Below are 15,697 nucleotides of genomic sequence, written 5' to 3'. Positions count from 1 at the left end.
GAATTGTTCCCTCCCGGATTGCTAACACCAAATGTTTTCAGCTCTTGGTGATGATATTATTATTCTTGATAACATCTTGTCTGTTATTCCCTCCCCAAATCAATTCAGCACTAACCTCATCTTCTCCTTCATTGTGGGTGCCTTGTCTCATTTACACTATTTCTACCCTTCCACACCTTTTTCATTCTATCTCTATCTCTTCCCTGCAGAAGGCCTGTCATTTTTCCCATTAGACCTGTCACTGCAGAGTCTATTTGGTCAAAGAATCACACCTGTGCCCCTGCATTCTTTTCCTATAAATTCACCCTTTTCCTCCGTGTTGTATCTGTAGACATCAACCTGCAGCCACTGGGCTTCATCTTTGTCCTGAATGGAGCATTTTACGTTTATTAAAATCAAGACTCTAATGGATGAATTTGGCTATCCATTTTTATTTTATTTTATTTTATTTTATTTTATTTTATTTTATTTTATTTTATTTTATTTTATTTTATTTTATTTTATTTTATTTTATTTTATTTTATTTTATTTTATTTTTTGTGTGTCCCGTCCAGCCATTGGGCCTGGGGATAATATTGTTGATCTAAATGCCCTTACACACGGCGGTCTAGTGGTTAGCGCGCAGACCTCACAGCAAGGAGACCAGGGTTCAATTCCACCCTCGGGCATCTCTGTGTGGAGTTTGCATGTTCTTTTTTCTCCGGGTACTCCGGTTTCCTCCCACATTCCAAAAACATGCTAGGTTAATTGGTGGCTCCAAATTGTCCATAGGTATGAATGTGAGTGTGAATGGTTGTTTGTCTATATGTGCCCTGTGATTGGCTGGCGACCAGTCCAGAGTGTACCCCGCCTCTCGCCCAAAGACAGCTGGGATAGGCTTCAGCATCCCCCCGCGACCCTTGTGAGGAAAAAGCAGTAGAAAATGAATGAATGAATAAATGCCCTTACATTAGGGTGCATAAAAAAAACACAATTATTGAGTTTTGATATGGCTGGGTACTAAAAGTGTTCCAATATATGTAGAAACAACACATACAAAATATTTTTCCAATACATGATCATTTAGGGGTGCCGCCATACATCTGTTTTTTGTGGACTAAAGTGGTGAACAGGTCAATGGTCGCCATGGAGATTTGAGGTCAGCAAAGATTGCAGCTCAAGAACTCCGAGGTGATCTTTATGTTTTTGTTGGTATTTATACTCCTATTATATATTACTAGCAAATTTGTGGTTTTGTCTTTGTAATTTGAATAATTTGTAGTCATATTTATAGGTATTTAGTGCTCATTGCCTCTACTAGCAAACTGTAGCTAGCTAGCATTAGAACATTAGAAGTTCATTGTACTCAACATTTCCAGGTCAACTTTTTGGCAATTGCACATTAGAAATTGCACATTTTCTGAAATTTTACAAAAGTTTATGTGTGAATTACATATTACTAGCAAATTTGTGGCTTTGTCTTTGTAATTTGAATGATTTGTCGTCATATTTATAAGTATTTAGTGCTAATTGGCTCTACTAGCAAACTGTAGCTGTAGCTAGCTAGCTAGCTAGACATTTTTATGTTCATTAGAAAAAAATGGAATGCCAGCCAAATTGATACTATGAATTTAAAATGCATATTGTATATGCATATATTAAAGTGCATATTCATATATGTGTGCGTAATTGTCACTGAGAATGACAAAAGGAGAATGACTGCCTTCTACCACCCAGTAAACCCCGCCCCCCGCAGCCTGGTCAAGCTCTCACCGCCAGACATCCACCGGCCCTGTGGGTGCGGGCAAAGCCAGGGCCGACTCCCCAATAGGGCCATCTATTTTTGATTATCCGCTACATATTTCTCATGCTGATGATAACAGTGTGCAAAAAATATCCAAGCCTTTCACTTGTATAGTGCTTTTCCACCTCCAAGGCACTCACAGCGCTTTGACACTGTTAGCACATTTACCTACTGATGATGCAGCATCAGGACCGACTGGGGATTCACTATTTTGCCCAAAGATGCTCTACTTCCACTTGATCACAGCGGGATCAAACCCGTAACTTTCAGGTTGGGAAGTCACCACTCAGCAATATTTTTTTTTCTTGAAGCAGAATACCAAGTTACTCTATAAAATCTGTTCTTTAGTCATTGGTGGGTGTTGGTCATCAAAAATGGTTTCCAGTATGTCATTAGCCACGTATACATGGACTCAAATATTCCAATTCCATTTAGGTTATTTGCTCAAACAGAAAGAATGTAACCTTTGTATACACCTCATTCCGAAAGAAAAGTGCCAATCCGAATGAATATATAATTGGAATATTCCTTTCCCAAATCCGATTGAGGTATCTTGTACCCACTCAAACGGAAAGTTCTTCTTCGTGGTGTTTTTCTTCTTCTGTTGTTTATTGGCGGTTGGCAAGCAGCTTTCGTGTGCATTACCGCCATCTTGGAACAGAATCTAAACCCTTCTATACGCCATTCACAAGTCCAGTTATATTAAAAAAGAATATATATATCTATATAAAACATGTCCCGAGTTTAATTATAAAATATTAGCAAGATTGAACTTTATCTTTTTTTGTTCCCGGGTGCGTTCTTTCAGCGAATGCTGAGATATGATGTAACACGCAGTTCGAGACGTTCTTCGATTTAAAAAATGGAGGCAAGCAATCGGCACTGGACTGCTGCGGAAAGTTTGTTTTTGATTGAAACTAAATTTCAAGACTAAATTTCAAGACTTTTTCAAAAGGAAAAACTGGCAATACGGAGTTATTCCAACAAGTGAAAGAAAAACTCAAGGAAGTCGGTATCACGTGATGTTGATGTTTACGTTTTACTGCGTATGCCCCATTGACTATTCTGGTTGATTATAGCGGCGCATGTAGACAAGAGATTGGAATATTCCTTTCCATGTATACCATTGTTTTCGGAAAGGTCATTCGGAAAGATTCCATTTGGAAAGGGAAAAACTGGCTATTGTCCTTTTGCACTTCTTAAATGAAGATTGATGTTGTAGAATCTTTAAACAAGATTTAATTTGTTCAATTTTAAAATTTCTTAACTACACTCATTCTAAAATTAAATGTATACTAAGTAAATAGGCCTTAAAACCAGTCTCGAAATATGATTTCAAATCTTGGCAAGTAGCAAATAATTTGCAGTGTAAACAACATTTGGGCAGTCAACTCCAAACGTGATCTGGCTATGTGACAGCTCCCTCTAATGGCGGATAAAGAAGAAGAAAAAAAAAACACTCCAATAAGTGGTATTACAGTTTGGCTGACACTGCGGCTCTGAGCGAGAAAAAAAAGATTTGCAATGTGAAAGCACCTCTTTTGTGCTCCGCTAGTGTGACAGTATCCGGCAGGAATGTGCCGCTTGCTGAGGCTGCCCAAAGTGATGGCCCCATGTGTTATTGCAAACTGACAAAGATTGCACCGAAAAGTTGAGCGAGAGAGAGAGAGAGTCTTGAAATGTTAAATAATTCATAAACACAATTAAATAGGTGTGTGTGTGTGTGTGTGTGTGTGTGTGTGATTGTCTGTGTTTATTGTGTTTGCACGCAATGGGGGTTTCTTCATGACAGAGGCAAGAACGCAAAGGCTCTGAACAGGATTTGAACTGGTCTGATAATCCCCAGGACTCTTCAGGTGGCTCGTCCCCATGGAAGCATTGTGTGTGTGGGTGTGAAGACTGTGGGGCTCGGTGGGTTTCACTGGGAGGGGATATAGTGGACAGGACATGAAACCAGAAAAGATGGTATAAAGATAGACCAATGGGACTGGGGGTGGGGGGGCTGCAAACGGTTAATTTGTAAACAAACATGTTGTTGATCGTGTGGGAAGACATTTTGCTAAATACACCGCTAACATTCCACAATGAGTGAAAAAACATTGACCTTCAATATGTCAAATCACTATGACGTCTGGGGCTTGTTCTTTTCGCCGCAGCATTTCGAACGTGCTAAAAAGCTCATGGCACTGGATGACCAGCTATTTATCATTGTCAGCTTGGAGCTTCAGTTATGTCAGTCATGTTTACTTCTGAGCCACCGCTATATTTGTATGCTTTATTAACCGTGATATGATATTTGGTAAGGACCAATTTACACTCAGTTTGTCAAATCCAACTCTGAGTCCCTTAAGTCCAGCTCTGCGAAATTTAGAGTTAAACCTAAATTGCCGTGAGTGGAATAAATTAAAACAAAAAATTTAGAAAATACAACTGGAATAGGTTCCAGATTCTGGCAGATCCAGAAAGCTTTCCTGGTGGTGGCCTGCCACAAATAAATTAATGCATGAGAAGCATTGTATAAGGGCCAGTTCTGGTTGGATTGTTGTTTCTCGGTTGGGTTGTTGATTGATTAATTAGCTAATTAATTAGTTAGCAAGATTACGCATTAGAACAACCCATTCAGATTTGATATTGATCCAGATAAATGCATGGAACACTTGATTTGATTTCAATGCAGATCCAGTAGCTCTGAAGTTCATTCATTCATTCATTCATTTTCGCTTGTCCTCACAGGGTGCGGTACACCCTGGAGTGGTTGCCAGCCAATCACAGGGCACATACAGACAAACAACCATTCACACTCACATTCATACCTATGGACAGTTTGGAGTCGCCAATTAACCTAGCATGTTTTTGGAATGTGGGAGGAAAACCACAAATGCACGGGGAGAACATGCAAACTCCACACAGAGATGGCCGAGGGTGGAATTGAACTCAGGTCTCCTAGCTGTGAGGTCTGCACGCTAACCAATCAACCGCCGTGCAGCCCAGCTCTGGAGCTGGTTGTGTTGCAGTTACAGATTAGCTTGTTTTGATAAACCTTTCCACAATAAAAGCGCGATGCTCACCAGTTCAATTCATGGCAGCAACTGAAAAAGAAACGAAAAACAATGGCATTATATGAAAAAAAATGGCATTATACATATGTACTTTTCAAAAATAAAAACACTTATTTGTTTCTTTACTTTATTTGCCTTTTATTTAACCTACAAATGTGAAGATCACTTTGCCTGACCCTGTACATGAAACTTTGTGAACCATGATGTAGCCTGATAACTAACAGAAGGACGAACACAGGCAAATAAGTACACCCCCCCCACACACACACTTTTATGAATGGACCTTTGCAGGGATGGTACTTTCTCAAGAAGTTTAAAGATACTTTCCAGTACTTTATGCAGCATAAGAAGTGTGTGCATCCTTGTGTGTGTGTGTGTGTGTGTGTGTGTGTGTCAAGGTCTCAGAGGATGTTCTCTGAGGCCGGCAGCCGTGTCGGGGTAAGGACAGCAAAATGTAGGTGTAAACGTGGTTAAAAAAAAAAAAAAATAGAAAAGAGACTGTTGGGGAAGAAAAAAAGTGTGCCTCAGGAATTTACAAATGAAAAGAGAAGGTTTTTTTCTTAATGCGATTAAATTATTCCATTTCGCTGCTTCTCCTGCCGCCAGTTTGAGCTCCTTTAGACCGCACAGTGGCAACACAACAGGGCGGCGGCGGCGGTGGGAGGGTGAGGATGAGGGCGAGGGAAACTATAATGGCCAGAAAGAGAGAACAGGAAAATAGCAATACTTGTTACATTTCATAATCCATTGGCACTTTTTTAAAACTGATTTAACCGTTCACAATGGCAGAAGTGCTTGACTTTTTAATGCTGGCTGTGTTGCAATAACGAGCACATTTCAGCCATCAGTCAATTTGTAAATGACGTATTGGACTATGAAATCAACGGTCAGTAATGAGGTATTGAATTAATTTGACTATTTCGTACTATTCATAACCAAAAGTGGACCCGGTTCCCTGGAAGGTGAATTAGTCCTTGGCACATGACACATAAACACACTAAGAAATTGCAACCCCTTTGGAAAAAGTACCAAAAATTACATAATTAATTTTTAAACTGTAGACAGAGCTTTTGTTTTAATCATCTACAAGTGAGTTTCAGAACTGAAGCCCACACAGGTTCTACTAAATGTCAAAGACTGATCCAAAATGGTAATGGTTTAATTTCATTTGAACATGCATCAGATTACAATTGAATGCATCACATAATCAGTTCACAGTTCCACATGTCCAAAAGGAGTAGGAAGAAGCAAAGCTTATTAAATCCTACCCCTCCATCTGGTACTTTTACAATCAGTAACTGTTACATTTGTTCACTTCCTGCTTTCCATAATACAGGTTAAGGTTTTTTTTGTTTTTTTTAAATAATGTACCTCGTACCGAAGTAGGAGGTGATATGAGCATCCAATGACATAATGGGTACCATAGTAAGTGTCAATATAGTGATATATATAGCACATCATGACTGGTTCAAGACTCTTCATCCTTGTATTTAGCAAACATCAACTGCTTGTATTGTTTCTTGAATTGGCTCATCGTTGTGCATTGTTTGAGTTCCTTACTCAATCCATTCCATAGTTTGATTCCACATACTGAAATGCTATGGCTTTTTAACGTAGTCCTAGCATAGAAGTGTTTCAAATGTAGTTCTTCCCTGAGATCATATTTCTCCTCTCTTGTAGAGAAGTATTGGATGACATTTTTAATTGGTTTATTTTATTTTATTTTATTTTATTTTTAGCCTTATGCATTATTTTAGCTGTTTGAAGATGAACTATATCAGCAAGTTTAAGTATTTGTGATTTTAGAAATAAGGAGTTAGTATGTTCTCTGTAGGCGGCATTATGAATTATCCTTACTGACCTTTTTTGCAGTACATTTAGTAGTAGAGTGAAGATTGCTTTTATAGTTATTATCCCATATTTCCACACAATAAGTAAGATATGGTAGAACCAGAGAGCAATAAAGAGTGTGGAGTGATTTCTGATTGAGAACAAATTTTGCTTTGTTCAATATTATGTTGTATCATTATGTTGTATATTTGTAATATGAGGTTTCCAGTGGATTATTGTTTTGGTGTGAATCCCCATAAGGGGAAACTACGACCTTTGGCAGACGTCTACAAGGTCCGATTCCTTGTCTAGTTTAGTAAAGGTTTCATTTCTACTTCCTTGCAGGCATCTTGTACATTCCCAGCAGCGTTTGAGCACGTTGTGTTGCTGAATTTGAAGGTGGCTCTCCATTCCCGACCTTATTAAAATCCACTTTTGGCAGTCAGCAGAAAAACTGCGCAGCACTCTTGTTTGTAAGCGCCTCTTTGGTCATTTTTCCCCAAGCTCTGCAGTTTTGGACACTGCACCCAGCTCTCCTGTTAGATCGAAGCCACTTATCTGTCAAGTGTAATGCTGGGTTTTTGTCACTTTTTGGTGATCGAACAGTCACATGGGAAATATCACCATTTTTACCAGTAGGCAGGTCTTAAAATAACTTTAACTTCAGTGTAGTTTTACTTGTATGGTCCCGATTGGACCATGTTTCTTTGAATGGCCTGTTTATGGATCACTGTAAAATTGGACACATGGGTGTAAACGGTTCAGTGAATTTGTTAGCGTACATTGATTGTACTGCTATACGTTAGGTCAGACACAAAGAAGCACCCGAGTGGAACATGCGATTGTGTAAATCCACTTGTTGGCAATGAGGCTGTGGAAGCGACTTCCATCTTGTTGTAGAAGCAGCAAATGTTGTCTGGGACTTTGGCAGCTTTCTAAAGCTTCCTTTCTCTTTACAGCTCAGCTCAGAATGAGGAACCGGGCACAGTCCTCTAATTACAAGCAGTCCAGTTTGATGCCAGAATACACTGGCACTCTTCATGCTAATCAGCGTAAGCGCCCACACTTTGGCCTTTGTAGCATCATGCATCTTTGCAAAACAAAGTCCTGCTCTTTGGATGCGGTTCAGTAACTTCAGGCTCCGTGTGAGGCGGAAAAACACGTCTTTGCTGCCAGCCAAATGTTGATGTTGTGAAGTGTTAAGTTACTGAGGCTAAAACGAGCTACGTCGGGTGACTCCATCCCCGCCAAACCCTTCGCTTCTAACTTTGACTTGGATTACAGAGCTGTGTTAACTGTGTTAGAACATCCATCCGTCTGTTTTCTATGCTTCTTCTCCTCACTGGGGTCGCAGGTATGCTGGAGCCTATCCCAGCTGTCTTTGAGCGAGAGGCGGGGTACACCCTGGACTGGTCACCAGCCAATCACAGGACACATATAGACACTATCATTCACATTATGGATTGTTTTTTATACATTGACATCCATTTCATGTTGAGCTGTGTTGAGCAAACAAAAATTTGTATCCGGAGAAAACCCACACATGCACGGGGAGAACATGCAAACTTCACACAGAGATGGCCGAGGGTGGAATTGAACCCTGGTCTCCTCGCTGTGAGGTCTGCGCGCTAATCACTCGGCTGCCGTGCCGCCCAATAATTAAATCGGCGCCATTAAATGAAATTAAATTTTTTTAAATTAAAAATACTTTAATGTAAAATTACTTTTAAATTAAAGTAATTTTAAAAATTAACAGTATTAAATGAATTTTTTTTTAATTAAATGAAATAAATTTCTTTAAAATTAAAAATACTTTAATTTAAAATGACTTTTAAATTAAAGTAATTTTAAAAATTAACATTAAAAAAAATTTACATTTAATTTTTGATACGTTTTGAAGAAACAATAAAAATAACCAGATAAAGATTATTTAAATTTACAATTTTTATTTTTATTTTTATTTTTATTTTTATTTTTATTTTTATTTTTATTTTTATTTTTATTTTTATTTTTATTTTTATTTTTATTTTTATTTTTATTTTTATTTTTATTTTTATTTTTATTTTTATTTTTATTTTTATAATATAATATGTATAATATATTTTAATAAATATGAGCAATTTCAGAGCAACAATAAAAGTGACCGGTGTTCCGCAAGGATTAGTTCCAACCCCAGCAACAATCTGGTTGTCGCCTCACTACTACTACTGTGGTTGTTCACTGATCAGCAAAAAAAAAACTGCCCCGAGTTTGAACCTGCCCCATGTCAGTGGACTTATAGCTGGCTCCGTTTCGGGATTGCAGAGTAGTGCAAGTCACTCGCTTGGCATCAGACGAACATAACAGGATTAAGACGCCATCAGAAGGACCGATGTCATGACTTCGCTGGAGCATAGTTCAAGCCTTAGTGTGTCTTTTCCCTTTTTGAGAAAGTTTCCATTTCTATTCTGTTGCTTCGATGGTTCGCTTAATGAGTGTAACTAACAAAAATTGATACAATCCGGACTGGACGGAGTGAGTGGAATTTAAAATACGCAGAAATTGTTTTTGCGGGGCTGCTGCAATTGCGACCACATGAGTGCGAAGGGAGGAAAGGGCCCGAAGGAAATGACAAAAGGTGTCAAAAGTTTGGGATTATTCCAAAGTCAAAACATGGGGGGTCAAACGGGGTTGGTATTCCACAACAGTACTACATCGGTTACTACATTACCAGAACGCACCCTGTGTATTTACACAGCAAATAAACACAAACTGGTCAAATTCTATTTATTTATTTCCTGCTTTTAGGCTACACATTATTTTATTATTTTTATATTTGTCATTATTAAATCTATCTAGGGCGGCACGGCGGTCGAGTGGTTAGCGCGCAGACCTCACAGCTAGGAGACCAGGGTTCAATTCCACCCTCCATGCAAACTCTGTGTGGAGTTTGCATGTTCTCCCCGTGCATGCGTGGGTTTTCTCCGGGTACTCCGGTTTCCTCCCACATTCCAAAAACATGCTAGGTTAATTGGTGACTCCAAATTGTCCATAGGTATGAATGTGAGTGTGAATGGTTGTTTGTCTATATGTGCCCTGTGATTGGCTGGCCACCAGTCTAGGGTGTACCCCGCCTCTCGCCCGAAGACAGCTGGGATAGGCTCCAGCACCCCCCGCGACCCTCGTGAGGAAAAAGCGGTAGAAAATGAATGAATGAATGAATAAATCTATCTATGCATTCTTCAAGGATGCACAAGCGTATTTTCTCCAGATCACTTGCATGTTTTGAGTGATTTATGGAGCTCAGATGCGTAACACGTCTCATTACCTCCTGAAGATCAGCCTCCGTCAGGGCTGTTATTGTCAGCGGAAGAGCATTTCAGGAACGCACGGAAAGTTTGTAACCGTGACACCGACTCTCTTTGTACGATCCCTCATTGTGTGGCTCCGCCAAAGCTTTTCCATTCCTGCTGTTTTGCTTCCACTAACAGTGTTTCAATCGGCCATTGAGCCGATGAACCAGCACGCTTGCGCTTTTCTCTACATGATTTATTTGATTTTGGACCATTTTTTTCATATAAAAACCCAACTTGGTGTAACAGCAGCCACGTATACATGGACCCAAATATTCCAATTCCATTTGGGTTATTCCAACAAGTGAAAGAAAAACTTGAGGAAGTCGGTATCACGTGATGTTGGTGTTTACGTTTTACTGCGTATGCCCCATTGACTATTCTGGTTGATTATAGCGGCGCATGTAGACAAGAGATTGGAATATTCCTTTCCATGTATACCATTGCTTTCGGAAAGAGAAAAACTCCTCATGTAAACGTGGCTAGCGTCTATTAAATAAACCAGCTGATCATATGACATGGGATTATTAAAACACAATTATAATGTTAATACTGCTGCAGATGTGGCTCGCTGACTACAAACAGAATATGAAGTCACTTCAGTTGACTTGAGGATCACCCAACTGTGACGCTGTTAAATTTATGTGGGGGGTGTTTTTTTTTTTTTAATCTTTTTGCAAAGAAAGACAAGGGAGTCAGCTTGGCATCACAAATGACGGACAGTTGACTAGAATCCTTGATTAATTAATGATTAATTAATAATAAATAATACATTTATAATAAATAAAGAATTAATTCATTCATTTTCTACCGCTTTTTTCTCACGAGGGTCGCAGGGGGTGCTGGAGCCTATCCCAGCTGTCTTCGGGCGAGAGGCGGGATACACCCTGGACTGGTTGCCAGCCAATCTCAGGGCACAATTTGGAGTCGCCAATTAACCTAGCATGTTTTTGGAATGTGGGAGAAAACCGGAGTATCCGGAGAAAACCCATACATGCACGGGGAGAACATGCAAACTTCACACAGAGATGGCCGAGGGTGGAATTGAACCCTGGTCTCCTCGCTGTGAGGTCTGCGCGCTAATCACTCGGCTGCCGTGCCGCCCAATAATTAAATCGGCGCCATTAAATGAAATTAAATTTTTTTAAATTAAAAATACTTTCATGTAAAATTACTTTTAAATTAAAGTAATTCTAAAAATTAACAGTATTAAATGATTTTTTTTTAATTAAATGAAATTAAATTTTTTTTTAATTAAAAATACTTTAATTTAAAATGACTTTTAAATTAAAGTAATTTTAAAAATTAACATTAAAAAAAATTTACATTTAATTTTTGATACCTTTTGAAGAAACAATAATAAAAATAACCAGATAAATCTTTGTCTGGACCGTCATCCTCCCATTATATCACCAACTTCCACTTCTTGGCCAGTAAACATATGAACTATATAAAATAAATTTAGACTCCGCTTCAAACGACCAAACTTGGCTCGGTGAATACTTCTGTAACGTTAAAATGCAAATGTGAGCACGTTGGCAAAGCCCCAAGGTAACTCTGACATTAGCAAATCGGTGTGAATATAATTAGCATATCTTCCTTTGGCCTGCTTTGCTAAATTGGCTGCAAATTGGTGAGTAGGATATTGAAGCATGAGCACATTTATCATACTGATTATTATTGCAGTGTGAAAAATGAGGGAAAAAACTAAATGTGTGTCAATGTCTTTCAGCATCTATCCACACGTTAGAGCACCGTGATGCGTTTCAGTAACCATGTGAATTACAATTGAAGTCGAAATCTAGTGGAAAAGACCTTGGCTAAATACGGAGTGAATTTCTTGCTTCGACGTCAGATTTTGTGCTTGGGTGAGCGTGACCTACTTGCATGTGTTCAACCACCACTTGCAGGACAATTTGGATCATTTTCGCTACGGAAAATGGCAGCACAGTCGTGAATGTTGGTTAACTTGTGTTGAGAACACACACGCTCGCCCCTCCTCTCGAAATGAACCTATTTGGCCCACACACACACAGACCAATACACAGTCACGTGGAAAAAAGTATTTTTAGCCCTCCAAGGATGTAAAGAATAAATAACCCACACCCACACTCAACACACACCTCTTACCCCCCTAAATAGTCCACACCAACACCCCTGTGAGTCCCACAAATGCGTTCATCCGTCAACACGGATATAGAAAGTCATGTGTTCATGTGTGTGTGTGTGTGTGTACGCACGCGCAAACGCCGTACACGTTTCTTGAGCTGCTGACCCGGGCTCTGTGAGTCACCATGACAACCATTTCTTCACCATGGTTACTAGAACCCCACGCCTACTCCTTCATCGTTTAACCCCCCCACACCCTTCTCCCCGCCAACCCCCCACACTTCTGCCTTAGTCTGCCCCCCCCCCCCCGTCAGTCCTCTTTAAATTCAGTCACACAACTAAGAACAAACACAAAAGTGAAAGTAATTTTGCACCGTGTGAGAATCTGTTTCCTCCAAAAAAAAGTCATACCAAGCTCAGGAACGTGTCGATAAGGTTCAGCATTCCTAATGTTTTGCTTTAGATCAGGGGTCCCAAACATGTGGCCCGCGGGCCAAATGTGGCCCGTAGGACACTAATTTGAGGCCCCCGCCTTGATATGAAAGTTTAATGTTAGTGCGGCCCGCGCAAGTTTGATATGGATGCTGTATGGTATCATGTACCCAGAAAAAAATATTACGTTTGATTAATGTTCATGTTAAAGGTTAAATAACTGTTAATATTTATCCTCCCTATCCGTGTGGAAGTGGTAAGTTTTTGGCTATTTAAGTTTAAAGGAAATAACTTGAAGTCTAGTCGCTAGCTGTCTAGTTTGCAAGTTAGCATGTGTCTCAAGACCCTGCAGTTGCGCAATATGTTGTAAATAAAAAGAGTATAAATGTGACTATAGTCGTGTTTTGTCATGTCTACAGGGCTCTAATAATGCTTTGTTCATTTTAATCTGAAAAAAATAATTTTTCTACCCACCAACTATATGTGGTTTCTTAAGTTTTTATTATTTGCTGTTTTATTATTATTGTTATATTTATTTATTTATTTATTACTGATTGATTGATTTTCTTTATTCTTGATTTGTTTATTTATTTTTCATCTTATTTTGTGCAGAAAAATAAAAATTAAGATATTTGAGAACAGTGGAATGTTTTATCAGAGCTTTTATTGTAGAAAATCGGAACCAAAGCACTGAAAAAGTTTGTATATTTTTCTGTTTTTAATAAATGCGTTTTTTTTTTTTTTTGGAAAACCGGATGCGGCCCAGCCTTGCCCAGACCCTAGCTCCAGTGGCCTCCAAGTAAATTGAGTTTGAGACCCCTGCTTTAGATGATGATCCTGTTTACGCAGTTGTTAGCAATAGTTTTAGCATTTTGTTCTCTTACTCCTCCAAAAAGAACCAAACCATAACCTTTAAACAGAGGTGACCATTACAGCCTCCGTCTGACTTCTCCAACTTTTTTTTTTATGCAAGTCCTGAAGTTCCCTCACTCGCACCCCCGAAGCAGGTGACTGGAAAGACTTTTAATCATCAGCAGGAGGTCGCTGCTCTCAATTTACCCAGCTGATGAAATTTGTCTTTGGGAAAATGGATTCACTGGTTTATTTTTTCTGACAGGTAATCAGGAACATTAATGTACGTTTTTTTTTCTTTTTTTTGGAGACACATGATCTAATTTCTAGGCTGCACGGTGGTCGAGTGGTTAGCGTGCAGACCTCACAGCTAGGAGACCAGGGTTCAATTCCACCCTCGGTCATCTCTGTGTGGAGTTTGCATGTTCTCCCCGTGCATGCGTGGGCTTTCTCCGGGTACTCCGGTTTCCTCCCACATTCCAAAAACATGCTAGGTCAATTGGCGACTCCAAATTGTCCATAGGTATGAATGTGAGTGTGAATGGTTGTTTGTCTATATGTGCCCTGTGATTGGCTGGTGACCAGTCCAGGGTGTACCCCGCCTCTTGCCTGAAGACAGCTGGGATAGGCTCCAGCATCCCCCGCGACCCTCCTGAGGAAAAGCGGTATAAAATGAATGAATGAATGATCTAATTTCTACTCCTGCTAGTTCACCTGCAACAAGAAATAATTTTTAAAAAATGTGGAAAAATATGACTTTCCTTTTCTTTAACACACTGCAATCTGAAGAAAAGTGACGTCCTTCCTCAGTGTAGCAACGCCTGACTACATGTTCTTCTACCTTGCACATATAGCTACAGCACAACCTTGGTTAGCATCATTAATTCGTTCCTTATGTGAAACATGAACACATATTTCTGTCCCTTTCTGTGCATTCTAGCACAAGAAAACAAATTAATATGAGCTAGCCAACAACAGACATCATGGGATATTGTTATTATGGAAGCTAACACGAAAAATTATTTTTATCCGGCGGACAGACACAACACCTCGTTAGCTGTTTGCGTCAGAGTTGATACCTAGCTCTTGATTTTTCTTATATAAAGACTCAACAGGATGCTCATGTGCTGGAAGACACAGCCATCGCAAGGAGAGCGGACATTTCCCCATCCTGGTTAGTGACAGGATGGGGAAAACCTAATAAACACCACACAATACGTGAATAAGGCACCGCAGCTCCTCTGTCCTGCAGTCTGCAGTCTGCAGTCAGTCGAGGGAGGGGCATGAGCATGAAAAGTGAAACTTAAAAAAAGATACTGTAATTCCTCTCTCCTTTTAGTGTGATTTCTATCTGACCTCGATAAGTGTGTTAACACAGCCTGGACAATAGTGGAAGGTGGCCAGTGATCCTACAGTTTAAAACCTTGCACGTGTTAAATGAATGAGGGGGGGGGAACTAAGACATGTTTTGTCCGAAGTCACCTAAATTGAATTGTTGAGAAGAGTGATGGGCTATTCCTTTGTGTGTCGACAGAGGTGGGCACCCTCTCTCATCGCCTGCTGTTCGCTCCGCTTTCAAAAAGTCAATTTTTCTAAAATGGAGAAAGGCAGGCTCATTTTAAGATTGATGGCAGTGGATCTGTGAAATCTCATTAAAGATACCGAATGGATTCTGGGGCCCCCAGAGGCAGAAAACTTGCTGTAGCTATAAAATACCCCCCCCCCCCCCAAAAAAAAAATCAAAAATGTGAAGTTTGTTTCCTGCAAAAGCCGTTTCCGTCAAAACAAAGTGCAGATATGTAATACATCCATTCTAATCCACGCTGCGTTGACATCTGCTGCCATTGACATGTCCTCTCTGTGCTACAGATGAAATTGAAAGCCGTGACGAAACCTCCATTGCGGTCCAGCCAGTGTCGCATCATCACAGCACTACAGGTCAGATTCCAGACCACTTCACACCATTTTTTTGTGGCTCTGATTATTATCTGTGTCCTTGTAGTAACACAACTCACACAATATAAAGTTTCTGCTGGTATCTTGGCCTCATGAGGTCCATGATCAGGGTTCTGTCGACACAGCGGGTGACTTGTTTTGCTCTTTCTCAGATGACACATTCTGAAAATTGTTATTTTTGTTATTCACTTTTTGCTTAGTTAATCTATTCAAGTTTATTAGCCTGTCCCTCTGTTTTGAGAAGACAGGGTCATCTTATTTTCCTAGTATTAGTAATGAATGAATAAGATGTCCCAGAACACTTGCATGGTGCGACCACAGAGAATCGAACCCAGGTCTCCTGA

The sequence above is a fragment of the Doryrhamphus excisus genome, linkage group LG17, assembly GCF_037039965.1.
Source record: "Doryrhamphus excisus strain RoL-2023G ecotype Guam linkage group LG17, RoL_Dexc_Guam_v1.1, whole genome shotgun sequence".
NCBI classification, from domain to species: Eukaryota; Metazoa; Chordata; class Actinopteri; order Syngnathiformes; family Syngnathidae; genus Doryrhamphus; species Doryrhamphus excisus.
This window is presented reverse-complemented; position numbering follows the sequence as displayed.